Here is a 15,922-nt window from a genome sequence, read left to right on the forward strand (position 1 = left end):
CGTGAGTGACTGAAGGGGTCAAGGCCATGAGGTCAGGACAGGCCGTTACATCCCTGCAGCCCACATAGGGGTGCAGCCTCAAGGAAGGGATTCAAGTGGGGCCCCTGGAGGATGCGAAGGGAGGGGAAGCAGGCAGGCCTGGCACAGCGGGCAGTGGGCAGCTCTTCAGTCCATCGAGCTTCCTTCTGTGTCGTCAGCCCCAGCTGCACAGAGAAATCACTGGAGAACTTACATGCTGCTGCCTGCTTTCTCCCCATCTCCCTACCCCCAACTAGTTACATAAAAACTGCTGGGAGCGGCTGGCAGCTATCAGAGGGGCCCAGGCGACTCGCTGTGTGCCTAGGGCTGGGAGGTCCCCCGAGCAGCGCTCCACTGCGCTCCCCCCCACTCCCCTGCCCCCCCCCCACTCCCGTTCAGCACCCTGCTCCCTCCCCCGTCGTTCCTTGTTGTGGCTTAATTAACTGTTTGTAAATTCTAAATCGAGAGCGACAGCTTTCTTCCAACTGACAATTCTGCCCGTAATTGATATTTGTTTTCCTCTGTTCCCAGAGGCAGTCGGGAAATAGAAAATCTCACTTGCTATTAAGCCTGATCCTGGAGCAAGACCCTCTAGATCTGGGGGACAGGGGGACCCAGAGGCCTCCCTCCATCCTGGCCCTTTATCTTCTGCTGTGGCCTGGGGGCGGGGGTGGGGGGGGGGTGGGGGGGTGGGGGGGTGGGGGGGGTGGGGGGGAGCAGGGGGCGTGTGGACACAGGCCTGTCTGTCCATCCTCAAAAAATTCCAGCTCTTCCCTAAAGAGGAAAGTGTGTCTCCTAAAAGCCATTTTCTAGAATGTTCTAGAGAGCCAGCTTCTGCAATGACCACCTCCTGGGCCCTTGTCTGGGAGGAGTGCAATGCAGTGGGCAGCACCGAGGGTGTGGGGGCGTGGATGTCGATTGGTCCTGGGTTCCAATCCTCCCTCTGCTTCAGAAAGCCACCTTGTCTCTGAGCTTATTTCTCCCGTGTCAGGCGTGAGGACGGCAGTGACAATGCCCATCTCGGGGGGCGTCGTGGGCGTGGAACGAGAAGCGGTGGCGATTCGGAGCCGACCAGCACCTTACACTCAGGGGGCAGCTCGCCCAGGACCAGAAGGGAGCCGCTCCTGCTGCCGGGCATTCTGGGTGTGAGTCAAGCCGTCTGTCACACCGCTTCACCCTCACCCCCCACGTCGTCCTCCTCATTTGCAGCGGGGAACTTTGAGCTAATTATAGAGGTGGAATAATTCCCGGGGCCAGCCGACTCCGCACAGTGTGATCTGAGGCACGAGCTTGAGTGCTGCAGGGCACCCCTGCCTCCTCCAGGGTTCCAGAAGCCCCAGGCTGTGGACCCCTGACCACTCTGGACGGCCTCCATTCTCACCTCCTCCCAAGGTCTCGGCTCAGCTGGTAAAACCTGGGCTCCGGAGAAGCTAAGGGCATAAGCTCGATCCTGGGGAGACCATAGCTTTTCCTGGGCATGTTGTGGGGGTCTCGGATGGTCCTTCTCCATTAATGGCGCTCCAGCTTCTCCCTGGCCCAGACCTGGAAGACGCCTGGCACTTGTGCCACCTCTCTTCCACTGGTGCCCTCGGAGACAGTGCCCCAGGCTTTCCCACTGGGTCCCCGCTGGGCTTCAGAATCCTTCTCAACACAGTCCCAGGCAGCCTCTGCGGATTGATTAGGGTGGACATTTGAGATGAAAGTGGTTTTCCAGCCCTGCTGAAGTGTTCCAGCTCTGAAAGAATCCAAGAGAGAAACGTCAGCTCTGGTGGGAAGCAGCCCACAGCTGTGTGCAGGGGACCCCCAGGCGACGGGCGGGCGAACCTCTCCCGTGGGGAAGGCTGGAGCCCTGACCCTGGAGCCCTGACCCTAACCCTAACCCCTAACCCTAACCCTGAGCAGAGGGAGAAGAGGGGGCACGCTGGGGAGGAAGTGGCCACACTGTCTCTCCCCGACTCCCCGCCTGCTGCCCGGGTCCCTAACGCGCCTCCTCTGTCCCCATCGCACCCCTGATTCTCTGCGCCAGTGTCGTCATGGTGCCTTTGAGGGAAGTTGCACAGCAGGGACCCAGACGGCCCTGGGTCAAGTCCCAGCTCTGCCACCTAAGCGACCTGGCAGGCGTTGACGTCTCTGTGCCTTGGTCTTCCCATCTGTCCAATGGGGGTGACAGCTCCTGCCTTAAGGACAGTTGTGAAGACTAGATGAGTTAATCAAGGATATTTGCTTGATTCTAGGATTCACCTTTTACCACCTCTGAAATCAGAATGCACCTGGATTAATGGTGGGTCACAGTTTGTCAGTATTTTTAAAATTCTTGGTGGTTACGTAAAATACAGGCGCCTTACAATTGGCGTCATCTTGGAGTTATTGAAATGCGGTGTGTACAGCATTAGCACCGTGCCTGGCACCTAGTAAACACTAGGAAATGTTAGCTATTATTATCTCTAAAACCCAGATCTTCTTCCGTTGCCCTCTCCCCACCCCCGTATCAAATAAGGGAAAAAAAAAATCACTGAAAAGCTTAGACCCAGTTCTGGGGCTTCCAAGGTTGTTCTCCGGGGAAGGGTCCGCAAATTTGAGCTCCAGGGGGCGGTGAGGGGCTGCCCCCAGCCCTGGCCACACTGCCTTTGTCGCTTCCACGTCTGTGTCCCCTCTCCTGATGGGATGCTCTGTGACAGGGACACCATCCTCAGTGTCTTAACTGCTTTTCTCATAGCTGCAATATTTATCTGCAAAGTGATTTTTATTGGTTGCACAGTCCTCTGTCACATGAATGGTCTACACTTTTCCTAACAGACCCCCCGGATGGTGGTTGGGGGGGTTCCGGTTTTCCGTATTACACAGAATTGCCTTGTTCTCGGGGCCCCGCCCGTCACCGGTGATCCCTCAGGCTCAAGTCCTTCCCCGTAATTGCTGGAGAAAAGGGATCAGATTTTTCAAAGCAGATCCTTGGTCCTTATAATCGATTTGCAATTTAGGAATTGGGATCCCGCTTTGCAGAAGAGGACCATGAGCCTCAGCCCGCCTCGCGCAAGGTCACCTAGAAAGCTGGCCGCAGACCAGGGCGCCACAACGAAGCTACTTGTATTCCACCACCCAGAAAATCTCGCCTCCACTGTGGGCTTGACACCTGTCTCCAGGCCTCTGGGGGCCTGAGAAATCTCAGGAAAACCTTCAAAGCTTCCCTGTGGTTGGACTTATTTGGGTCTCTGCGCTGACGGAGTGGGTCAGAGCCCTGGGGCCTCCCTCTCCACCGCCAGCCAGGATTTGTCTGTATTTATTCCGGTCTGCGAGCAGTGCAGGTCCCGGCGTCGGCGTCTGAGCGATTTCATTTTCAGCCGACTTTTCTCTAGAGCTTTCTCTCCCAGCCGGAGTGGCTGACCCGCCGCTCACCAGGCCATGAATTAATTACGCACGGCCACCGCAGTCTCTGTCAAAGAAAGCGGAAAAGCAATTTTAGAAAAGAAACCCCTTTTTCTCGCTTGGTGGCTTTCATTGTGGGAGAAAGGGACAATTATGAATGACATCAGAGCTATTCTGGGGCACCGGGCGGGGGGCTGGGAGGAGCCTGGCCTTAGTTCTCTGAGCGAGCTGGCTTTCCAGGCGCCAGGCCTCAGGGCATTTCCGCTGTCCAGTCCCACCCCCCAGGGAAGAGGGTCTCGCTCCCCCCGGGAGCTGCTGAAGACCCAAGTGTCGGATGATCCTGGCGGGTGTGGGCGTTGTCAGATCACAGGTGGCCAGAAAATCCCTGGGGAGCGTCTAGCACAACTCCTTCATCAAAAGCCGGGAACCTGGGGCCCCCGAGAGAGGAGGGGACTTGCCCAAATTCACGCAGCCAGAATGACGAGGGCCTGGACCCTCCGGAGCATCCCTTAGTCCCAAAGGTTTGAGGGAGGAGCGGCGACTTGGGTTGGGTTCCCTGAAACCGAGACGGAGATTCAGCAGAGAAGGCGGGGTGGGAGGGGCCTCTTGCAGGTGCCTGAAACGGATTGAACGGTGGCTCCCAAGAGACCTGTCCACATCCTGACCCCTGGAACCTGTGACTGTGACCTTGTTTTAAAAAGGGGTTGCTGCTGATGTAATCAAGTTAGGGATCTGTAGATGAAACCATCCTGGATTATCCGGATGGGCCCTAAATCCAATGACAAGTGTCCTTATAAGAAACAGAAGAGGAGAAGACAGACGGAGAAGAGAAGGTCCTGTGGCCACAGAGGCAGAGACTGGAGGGACGCGGCCACGAGCCGAGGGGCACCACGGAGCCACTGGGAGTGGGAAGGAGAGGAAGGACCCTCCCCTCCACTGTGGGGAGGGAGCACAACACGCAGACACCTTGATTTGGGAATGTGGCCTCCAGAACCCGGAGAGAACGCGTTTCTGTTGTTTCAGGCCACTGGCTCTGCGGTCCTTTGTTAAAGACGGTGCCTCTGTCGGGAAGGGCGGAGGATCAGGCAGAGGGACAGCTAGCCCTGCCAGTCTTGTGGGGAGCTCGGGGCTGGGGACGCCTTCAGAGGTGTCCCAACCTGAGGCAGGTGGGCTGGGCCTCTGCGTCTCTGCCTCAGCCGTCAGTCCTCGGCAGCCCACCGGGAGGGGAGAGCCACAGAGAGAGACAGCTCTTTCCGTCAAAAGGGGGCTCTCCCCAGAGGTGCAGCGGAGGGACAACAGGAGCGACAAGCAGGCGGCCCGAGAAGCAGCTGGGTGGCACCCGCAGTGCCCGCTACAGAGAGGCTGACAACATCGTCTGCACAGAAGCAGAAAACTCCGCAGCAAAGAATGGAAACAAAGTAAAAAGACATCCGCTGGAGGAAGAGAGAGCATTTGCCACACAAATAACAAAAGCTTAATAGCCTTCTCTGCAGAGAGTGCTGGAAGGCAACGAGAAAAACACAAGTAGCAGAAAAATGGGTAAAATATTGAACAAGAGAAAAATAAAGAAAACGTGTTTGACAGCACTAGGGATCAGGGAACTGAAAATTAAAACAACCCCACGTTGGTTCTCACTCATCTGGTGCCAGCGAAGACGAGCGGTGACGTTGGCTGCCGGGGGCCGGCGCTCCTCGCCTTACGATGCGGGTGTGAGGAGGCCCTGCTTTTCTACAAGGCCAGCGGGACCAAAATCATCCACGTGCACACCCGTTTGAGTGGAAACTCCACTTGTTAGGGTCTCGCATATAAAATACTCGACAGGTACACAGAGATGACTGTGTGTTTGTCATCGCGCTGCTGGCCACACGGTGACGTCGGACGCCACCGGTGCCCCCAGTGAGGGAGGCTGTGCTGCCATCGTTTTGTGTCACAGGTGCAGAAGTATGAGACCCGTTTACCCTGCTTGGGAAAGACATTGCGAGATGTCACATGAAGACAATCCAGAATGCGTCGGACTTAATTCTGGAAGAAGGAGGGCACCCCAGCCTGTAGGTGCGTGTGGGAGTGAGAACAAGTGATGGGAACCCGCGTCCACAAGGCCTGCTTCACACCTTCCCCTCCCTCCTCCACGTCCTGCACTCAGCGGTGACCTCGCTTCCTTCCCACTGAGGAGCTGGAAGCCACCGGGCTAGGCTGGTCCCTCGCTGCCCACACACCCATCTCTGCAAAACAGAGACCTGTTCCCCCCCGCCCCCCTACAGAGACCCAGCCTCCCTGAGCTCGCTCCCTCCTCCATTCCTGCCTCACCCAGGCTCCCTCTTTCCCGGACTGATCCAGCCGCACGCGAGTACGCTGTGCTGCCGGCCGCGCACAGAAAGGGGCCACGGGTGTCCAGCCGCGCCTCCCGTGTCCTTCACAGCCAAGGTCCTGGGATGCGCTGTCCCCGGCCCCTGCCTGCTCGCTGCAGTCATCAAGCCATCTGGTGGCCATCCTGTCACCCTGTGGGGAGCGCTCTCGTTGAGGTCGCCAGTCACCTCCTGGCATCCCACCGCAGTGGCCACCTCCTAGCTCTCGCCCGCCTGGGCCTCTCAGCAGCACGCGGCTCTCTGCCTCCTTCGTGAAGCACTGGCTGCCCTCGCCCCAGGAACTGCGACTTGCCTGGTTCTCTCCGCCTCCCTGGCTGCCCGTCAGTCTCCTTGGCTGGTGCCTCTTGTCTCCCCAACACCTAAACGTTGGTGGCCCAGGGCTTGGTCGCTGGCTTTCTTCTCCACTAATGACACACACTCCCTGGTCAGCCCATTCCTGGTCTCCTCACAGGCTGGAGGCTCCCAAGTGCGTCCCCTGCCAGCATCCTGACTCATCCAGCCCCCTGCTCGGCACCTCCACCTGGCGTCTCATTAGCCACGTCTCGGACAGTCCTGTGCTCCCGCCCCGTCCCCCACCGTCCCCTGGTTGTCTGAGCCAGACATCGAGGTGTCCTCGTGGCTGGCTCTCCTCCTGTCCACCACGTTCACAGCGGGGGAGGCGGCTGCGAGAATCAGCCAGAACTCCTAACCCAAGGGTGCTGGGCCTCGCTGGCTCTGCCCCGTCCGCCTCCAGCGTCGCCTCCCTTGCTTCTCCGCCGACCCGTCCGACACGTGGCTGGTTTCTTTCATTCACCGGGAGGCAGGGACGGGTCCGTTTGAGCTCTGTCAGGGCCTCACCATGAGACCTTTGGTAAGTCGCTTCTCACCTCCAGGCCTCAGTTTCCCCATGTGTAGAGTGGAGTAGACTCCGCAGTGCCTGGGGTCCTCGCTGTTCTGACGCCTCAGACCATGTCTGTACAGACGCAGCGGCCACTTGTTACATCCCCGGGATTGTATTTGACTCGCATGAGCGCAATCTTGGCTCTGACGATGGCCAGATGTTGGATGCTGGGCAGCCCCTTCCCTCTTTGCGCTGGAGACTGGCCATCCGCAGCCTGGGCCTCCCAGACCACGTGATGTCGCCGCTGTCGCCTCCCCATCTGAGTGTCTACCGCCTTATTACTCATAGACTGTCCACAGCCAGGCCTGAGGGCCGGCCGGGGACCCTTCCGCCTTCTGGTGAGATTCAGTGCATGAAGGGCCTGGGGAGACGGACGGGGCGGAGCTGCTTCCGGTCCCCTGTAGACTGCTCTCAATGACACCTACAGGGAACAGGAAACTTCCTGACCCAGTTTTCAGGCTGCTGGCCATGTTCCAGTGGGCTGGAGAGGTGGCCTTTGTCAGCACGGTGTCCGCACAACCTCATGCAAGCTGTCAGAGACCCCCCCAAGCTTCTGCTTGTGACTAGAGCAGAACGGCTAGTTGGGAGCAAGCACTCCTGATCAGCTGGCTCCTCGCATGCACACCTGGCCATGCTGCCTGGGCTGGGGGACGCATGTGTTCTGAGCCCTGGATGCGGTGCCCAGTGGAGAAGGGAACAGGCAGGATGCAGCCAGCAGGGCCCAGCGCCCTGGGACTCTCTCATGGGGCGCTCCGGGGATCCCGGCAGCCTCGGGCCCTGGAGGCTGGTTGGGGGCAGGGGACGTGCAGGCAGCTGGGGGTCCCCGCCTGCAGGGCAGCACACCACACTTGTCTTCAGTGAGCCCTCCCTTCAGGGTCTGAATTTTCATCCCATTTTCACATGGAGAAACAGAGGCTCAGAGAAGTGGGCCAGCTGGGGTTCATCCAGGACGTTGGACTCAGGACACCAAGACCCTCTCCCTGCCCTGTGCTTCCTGCATCCCGCCTCTGCAAGGGCCACCTGCATCTCCTGGATCAGGAAGTCAGAGGGGGCTTCCTGGAAGAAGTGGTGTTTGGGGCGAGGACTCGAAGGAGGCGGAGAAGGGCAGGAAGACACTGTGAGGCCACGTGAACATTTTAAGTGTACAGTTCACTGGCATTAAGTGCATTTGCTTCACTGTGCACCGTCACCACCATCCGTCTCCGGAACTTTCTCATTTTCCCAAACTGAAACTCTGTCCCCATTAAATACAACTCCCCAACCCCTGGCACCCACCTTCTGCTTTCTGTCTCCCAGAATTTGACTCCTCTAGGGACCTCACATGAGCGAAATCATACAGGATTTGTCCCTTTGTGACTGGTTTATTTCACCTAGCCGCATGTCCTCAAGGTTCACCCATGTTGTAGTGTGTGTCAGAATTTCCTTCCTTTTTAGGGCTGAATAATATTCCATTTCATTTTGTTCTTGACAGGGAAAAGATGCTGCTCAGTCGTTATATTACTCCACAAACCCTATGAGCACCAGAGAATGTGCCAGATGCTGCAGAAGGAGTGTGGGTACCAGTAGACGCAGGTCCTGTCCTGCTCTGTGAATTGGGGATGAGAAAAGATGCTTTGCTATAGGCTTGATGGAAGGACATGAGCTAACATGGGAACAGTCTGAACAGGGCAGCATACGGCAAGCACTCGATGTGTCCACAGTTATCGTACCTCCTGCGCGCTCCAGCAGGGCGCCTGGGCAGCCAGTCCCGAGCCTGGTGTGGAGCGGCTGCTCCCTAAGTGCCTGTGATGAGCGGCACCCTGGGTGGAAAGGCAGCCACAGTCCCTCATTCAACTCCCACCACCTCTGCAAGGAGGCGCGCCCAGCCCTGTCTGACAGATGAGGACGTTGAGGCAGGGAGAAGTGGGCTGCTGGCGGTCGATGGGCAGGCCTGTCTCTTCTGAGTCCTGTTCTTGCCTCTCACCCCCACGTCCCCACCCTGGGGTAGTAAGGCTTATAGGAGCACGAGGAGGGCACATTGCAGGAAGGGACAAGCTTCAGGAAGGAATGAGCTACAGGAGGGGACAAACTGCAGTTGGGGATGAGCTGCAGGAGGGGATGAATTGCAGAAGGGGACAAGCTTCAGAAAGGGATGAGCTGCAGGAAGGGACAAGCTACAGGAGGGGATGAGCTGCAGGAGTGGGACCACGCACTCACCCAGCCACACATGCTTGCCTCCACCCCTTACTTCTATGTTGGAAGCTGGTATTCAAGGATGTGGGTGTTGGCCCAGGGCTCAGAGGCACCGGCTTTACTCCCAGAAGTTTCTAGTCCTTGCCCAGGCCTTTGGCTGGCCCAGGAGAGTTCAGTAGAATCTGGCCTGGCCAGAGGGAGAGAGCTCAGCTTGTGAGCAGGGGCAGGGACACGAGCCCCCCAGGGACACCGACACTGAGGCCCCGAGGGGCACCCGGCGTCCTGGGCAGGGGCAGGGCCCGTCCCAGTTTGCCTGTCAGGGCTTGGTGAGTATGAAGGATCTGGGTCCCCTGACAGGGGCAGGGAGACATCACCTGCAGCCTGAGAGCTGGGCCCACTGGCCCATGTTGCGCTGCAGAGAGCAGAGGCCCAGGAGGCGGCCCTGGCTGGGGTCTCACAGGGTGTGGGAGGCAGAGCTGCCCGCAGAGCCCCCGCTGCTCAGGACAGTACCCTGGCGGAGAGGGGAGACAGGAGACAGACAGAAAAGGAAAGGAAGCTTGGCAGTCAGCGCGAGGTAGGCTGGCTGCTGCGTCACCTGGGGTCTCGTTAAACTGGAAGTGACAAGCCACAGAGCGAGGGAGCAGGTGGCAATTTACCCTGCTCCTCCGGACGGGAAATCTCTCCAGCAAGTGCAGGGCTCTCCCGCTGCTAGGCTGGCACTTCACGGGAAGAGATGAACCATCTGAGTTCCTCTGCCGAGCCCCTGGGGCCGGGGCCAGGGCCGAGGCTGGGGGAGACGGACAAGAGAGGCTGTAGGCGGGAGAGGGGGGCGGGCGTAGAGCTTCCCCTGTAAAAGGTTTGGGAGTGGAAGGCTGGCCTTGAGGCTGCAGCAGGGCGGGGCTGACCCTCAGCTCTGGATGGCGTCCCTTCCCCCCCTCCGCCCCCCGCGGCATCCCCTCCCACCTGCACCGAGGCGGGCCCTGCGCTGGGCGTTGGCGTCAGGACTCAGTGATAACCACCTTGCTGATGACACTCCAGCTGGCCTTCGCTGTCCTCTCCGGGTGGACGGTCTGAGGACAGTCCGTAGCCGAGCCCAGGCTCTGGCCGGAGGGATGGGATCCACCCAGGGCAGACGGCGCCAAAGCTCTGTGCCTCCCCGGGGAAGCTGGGCTCCCCCCCCAGAGCTGCCATCAGGCCGCCCCTGCCGGTGCTTAAACCCTCCCAGGACGCGGCAGAGGAAGTCTGACCCCAGGCGGACCCGGCACCCAGCTCCGGGCTCCTGTCTGACCCCCCAGGCCCCAACCTTGACCCCACCTCCGACCTTCGCCCTGCCCTCCGCCTGCTGGACTGTCCACTCTGTCTTCCTAGTCATTCCCTCTCTGCAAAAGTGTCACCTCCTCAGAGAGGCCGTAGTGTGCCCCGTCACCCGTCTCAGCCTACTCATCCATCGAGCCATCTGTCCATCTGCTGGTTTGCCTGTTTGTCGTCCGTGTCCCCCTCCCCAGCCCAGCACAGAAATTCCCTAGATGGGGGGGGCTTCTCTGTTGTGCCAACTGCTCTGTGCCTCGTGCCTCATTCAGAGCAGCGATGTCTGATGCTGACTGTGACATTCTTTCTGGTGCTGTAACGCCCGCACAGCACCCCAAGTCGAAGGCTGAGCTGTTCAGCTGCTGGAATGTGGGTGCGGGTGAGAGCACGGGGTCCAGATCCTGGCCCCACCATTGCTGTGTGGCCTTGGATCAGTTACAGACTTCTCTGTTCCTCGGTCTCTCCATCCGTGTTATGGGCATACCAGGAGCTTCTCCGTGCCGGGCACAATTTGGAGCCCTAAGCATCGCTGTTTAATCCACACAAGGATCCAATACTATGATTGCCTCCACTCTTCAGGTGAGGAAACTGAGGACCAGAGAAGTCCTCAGCGGCTGCAGGCACCGCGTCCTGCAGGAGGCAGAGCCGGGACTCAAACCTGGGCCAGCGTTAGGGCCTCGGCTGAGTGGCCCAGTGGGCGTGGGTGGGATGCCGGCTTCGGGCCTGGCTCTTGTCCTTGGCTTGGCACTCCGTGCAACAGAGGACACTGTCACGGGCCTAGACGCTGGAGGGACAGAGCTGAGGGCGCAGGGTCGAAGGCTCGGTGAGGAGGAATGAGGTGGGGTGGGGCAGCCTCCACTCCCCCCATGCCCCAGAGAAGCCCACCCCCGTGGGCAGCATCTGTGCATCTGTCCGCCCTGTGAGGGCGTCTCCGGCACCGTCGGCTGCCACCCCCCTGCAGGCGCCCACAGGTTCTGCTTCTCTCCAACTCTCAGCCTCTCAGCCCCACCTCTGAGGTTCAGCCCCCAGGCCCCTCACCCCTCGTGGCCTCGACCACAGCGCGGCACCTCTAGGTCCCGGGTGTTCCTCCCAGGAGCCAGAGGGGAGCCCTCAGCAGCCAGCACCCATTCTCTCGTGGATCCCAAACCACAAGTGCAAGACTTGGCTTCTTGTCCTGCTCCAAGCCCCTCACCTGGCCGAGGGACCCAGCAGAGGGCAGGCGGGCAGACAGAAACGCCTGCCAGTGTGGCACAGCGGGGAGAAACGTGGGGCAGAGAAAACCCGGCTGCCTCTTCTCGATAAGGGCACCTGCTGGAGCCAGGGCTGCCTGGAGGGCCCGGGAGGGTGTAGGGCGTTTCCCTGGGGGCCCAGCAAGAGCCTGGGAGTGCGAGGGCTCAGGGGGCCCCAGGCTCTCCCACAAAGGGTGGGAACCCCCCACCAGCAGTCAGTCCTTGTCCAGCCGTGGCTGGTCCCTGATGTGCTGTGTGGCTCTGGGCAGGGCAGTTTCCCTCTCTGGACCATACCTGCCCAGCCGATGAGGACTGGAGCAGAGGGGCTCAGAGGGCCCTGGCAGCCCAGCCGGGCAGTGCCCCCGTGTTCCCCAGGACTGTTTCCCCGGATCACTCTGCACCAGGGACGTGGGGACAAATCCACGTTGCTGACTCCATCTGTGCATCAGTGTCAGCCTGCGGGCGTCGCTGCCTCGGTCGTCGAAGTCTTGGTGTTTGGAGGAGGAAATAACGTGGATACAGCAACATCCCCCCACGGGCCGTTCACCTGGGGCTCTGCCACTCGCCTGTCCAGCCTCTCCCAGTGGACACGGACCTTCCAGCCTGTGCTGTCGCATCGTGAGTCAGCGCAGGAAGAGACCCTGAGGGTCCAGGCCAGATGTTCCCCAAAGGCCCCACGAGACAAGCCTTGAAGAAAGCATCCTGAGGTCAACATCACCCTTCCACCCCCCGCGCCCTGCTTAGGGGTCCACAGTGCACGCTCGGGCACATCTATCTTCATCGCTCCTCTCCTGGATGGAAGGTTGGTTCACGAGGTGTGGACCGTGCCACACACAAGCCAAGCTCCTCCTGTGGGCCTGGGGATGCACCTCCCCCACCCGCCTCGTTCTCCCCTGTCACCAAATCAAGCCACTTGCTCTTCCTCAGAACTAGTGGGACCTGGGTCAGAGTCATAGATCTGGGTGTTGAGGGGTGAACAGGAGTTTGCCAGGTGGAGAAGGGCTGAGCTCTTTCCTGGGACGAGCAGAGGCACCTACTCGAGGAGCTGTCTCTTCCCCCACAGGCTCATGAGGCCCCATGAGGCAGGCTGCGCCCACGGGAGGCCCTCACCGTGGCTGTTGGGTGCCGGAATGATGGGATGGATGACATGCACAAATGGCCCAAAGTTGCCCTAAGAAAAGAAGCCGGCCTGGGGTCGGGGGGTGCACCTGGACCCAAGTGCAAATCCCGCCTCCAGTCATCACCGTGCAGCATCATCCAAGTCACGAACCTTCTTGGAGCCTTGGTCCCCACCTGTAAAGTGAATGGCCATCCGCACCCCTCACCTCCTTGGGATGCTGGGGGCTGAATGAGAGAACAGATGGGAAACTGTAAAGTGCTATGCCCGGGTGGGAGCACTGCCGGGGTGGCTGAGGCTTGGGCTCCGACAGCCAGGCGCCCTCCGCACACAGGCGTCTGGTCTGACCCTGCTGGGGGCCACAGGCCGGCTTGCTCTGCATCCTGAGCCTCCCTCCCAGCAGGACTCCCAAGGCCAATTAGGGCCACCCTGTGGTGTGAACAAGACCAGCGGGAGGGGCTGAGCTCACGGAGATCCTTGTAGACGGAGCCGACAGAGTTTCTGGCTGGGGTTTCGTGCCAAGAGGCTTCCAGAGCCTTCCTTCTCCCCTTTGCTGCTCTCAGAGCTCATGTGAGCCCAGGGCCCCTGAACCTCAGAACTGCAGGGCTGGGGCAGGCAGGGACCCCCACCTCCCGAGCATCTGGGCAGCGGGCTTCTTGCTGGACCAGAGGCTGCGAAGGAAGCGGGAGGAGAATTTCTTCTTCTAGAGCAGAATAATCCCGGCCCCAAGTCCCACTGCCCGTGGGCACCTGTGCTGTATTCTGTTTTCCTCCTGAGTCTCCAGCAGCCCCAAGCTCCCCGCTTCCTGCCCCCTGCTGTGCCAGATGGGGGGAGGGGCGGGGCGGGGGGGGGGAGGGGGGAGCGGCCAGATGGCCCAGTGCTCTCGGGTGCAGCCTGGGTGGTCCCAGAGAGCCCTCCCGGCATCCTCTGTCCTGCCAAGTCTGGGCCCCTGGGGTTTCTCACCGCCTCCACGGGGGCACTGAGTGCCAGAGGGCAGGATGTGAATGCAGCCCACCCTGGCTCTAGCCCCTGCTCACCGGCTCAGGCCTAGACCAGCCCCCTACGTGACCCACCCTCCATCCTTCCAGCCCCAGCTCTGTTGGGAGGGTGGGCAAAGGCCTGGGGTCTTGGTTTCCATAGCAACTGCAACCTGGAAGACTCTGGCTCAGGCTCCCAGAGGGCGGGGCTGCCCTTGGGGCCCAGCAGCCCGGCTGCCTGCTGCCAAAACCTGGGCCGAGGGCCTCCCCGTGTTCCCGTGCGCCTCTCTGACTCCTGGGTCAGTGCTCTGCGGGAGAGTGGAACAGGTGCAGGAGGCCCAGCTGGCTGCCATCCTGCCCCAGGGCCTGAATATTGGACAACAGACCCTGGGGATGGACCCGCCCGCATCAGGACTGCCCGTCTAACATCTGATGCCCGTGCTCTCCCAGTCAGGCCTCAGTCCTAGCACCCAGTGGGGGCCCTGTGAGAGCTGGCCTCATTGAACGGCCCAAAGCAGAGTGGACACGGGCCCTGGAGAGCCACCAAGGGTGGGGGCTCCCAGGAGAATGAGTCCCCGAGGCCGGGGCCAGCCCCCCAAGCTTGGACGTGCCTCCCCCTGCAACCAAAGTAGGAACCTTGACTTTGCAGCCTTGAAAGTCCGCTGTCCTGGGAGGCAGGTGTCACAGGCCCTGCTCTGCAGGTGAAGACGTGGGTGCTCTGAGAAGCTTCGGGCCTCGCCAGGGCCCCCCCCAGACACCAGGGCCCTGAGCCCTCACAGGCTTTAGACTGACTGCAGCTTTCAGAGAGCACAGCCGTGGCTCTGGGCTCGGCATCCTCAGGCCAAATAGGGCAAACCCTGCCGAGGAGGCCAGGGGACGAGTCGTGTCCACTGAGACCCGAGCCATGGCCGCCTCTGTGAGTGACGGGGGCAAAGCCCGCCCAAGGGGTGAGGCTGTGTGGATGGCTGAGAGAGGAGAGAGACACTGAGGGAATGTGGGGGTCCTTAACTCGGGGACCCAAGCGTGTTTGTGTGGGGAGCTCAGAGCTGGTACATGGGTGGAGGGCTTCTTCCCTTCTCTTCACCCTGCCCTGTGCGCCCTGTCCAGTCCCAGGGTCCGGCACCTCCATCCGCCCATCCTGGGGGCCTGGGTGTCCCCTCCAAGGCGTTCACTCTGATTTGCTGTCAGCCCTGCTCTCTGGCGTCCACAGCCTGGTGCTTCCACAACCCGGAGAGCTCACATGGTGATGGGGAGTGACTGTTCACGCACAGGGCTGGGGTCAGGGGACAGAAGCTGCTGGAGTCAGCCCTATTTGCTCTTGAATTACAGAGAAGGGAATCAAAATGAAACAGAGCTCCATGGGGGAGGCGAGCCTGCTGGGCTCGGGGTGCCCCATCCGTGGTAAATGACGGCAGGGACCCCAACTCCAGCTGATCCTCCCTGGGCCAGCAGCTGCCTGCCCCAGCCCCCCCGGGCACACACCTTCACCCTGGGCATCAACCTGTGCCTCAAGCCCTCCACGGCTTTCTCCCCTGCTGCCAAAAGGACTAATTTTTCTAATGACCTTCACTGTCTCTGACTTCTATCATCCGGCAGCATCTTCCGAGATTTACCGGGATTTCCCCCGACATGGTTTGACAGTTTCTTCGAGGAACAGGACAGTTCAGCTGCAGAACTCAATTTATCTGCCAGTGGCGTGTTCCGATCCCCAAGCCACCAGGCACCTCTTCATGCCAGCTCTCCAGGAAGAGCCACACGCCAGCTCTGCTCTTGACACGCCAAGTGGCTGCCGGGAGTGGGGAGCCAGCCGGGGGCGGCCCATGCCACAGTCGGAGGCTTCTCTGAGGATGCCTGGGAAGCATGTTATATACATGACCACGTTTTACGATTGTGTTCTCTGTAACCAGGATTCGGGGACAAGCAATCTTGGAGCAGACTCAAAGGGACGGAGATCATTTCACGGGGAGGTGAGAGCTGGAATCTTAGGGGGAGGGACGTTTTTCTCTCTTGTGCAGATAGAACAGAAGTGGCCTTTGTGAAGCAGGGATGGGGCGGGGTTATAAAGGCTGAGGTTGGAGCTCCTGTCTCAACACTCAGAATTCTCCGTTTCCCTCCAAACACTCTCGGCTGCTCTGCCCACTCACGCATCACAGGACACAAAGCACCCTGCCCCCTGACACCACCCTCCCGCGGCCCACGTGGCACCTCCACCTGGGGTGCAGGCGCTGGTCCTGCTTCCGCGGCTGAGCAAGCCCCTCCCCGTTCCAGGCTCAACTCCCAGGTCACCTCCCCTCCCGGGGGAGTGAGCCCTGGGCCTTCTTCGTCTCTCCTCCTCCTGGTTCTCTGAGCCTCTGTGCAGCCCCATCAGTACAGGGAGCCTAGGTGCCTGCATCCCACTCCAGGGGCATCGTCCCTGCCTCCACCACACGCCAAGAACCAACGCAAGGAAGACATGTGCTCCACATGTGTTTTTGAGCCCCTGCTTCATGCCA

This window comes from Equus przewalskii, chromosome 29 (genome assembly GCF_037783145.1).
Source record: "Equus przewalskii isolate Varuska chromosome 29, EquPr2, whole genome shotgun sequence".
NCBI classification, from domain to species: Eukaryota; Metazoa; Chordata; class Mammalia; order Perissodactyla; family Equidae; genus Equus; species Equus przewalskii.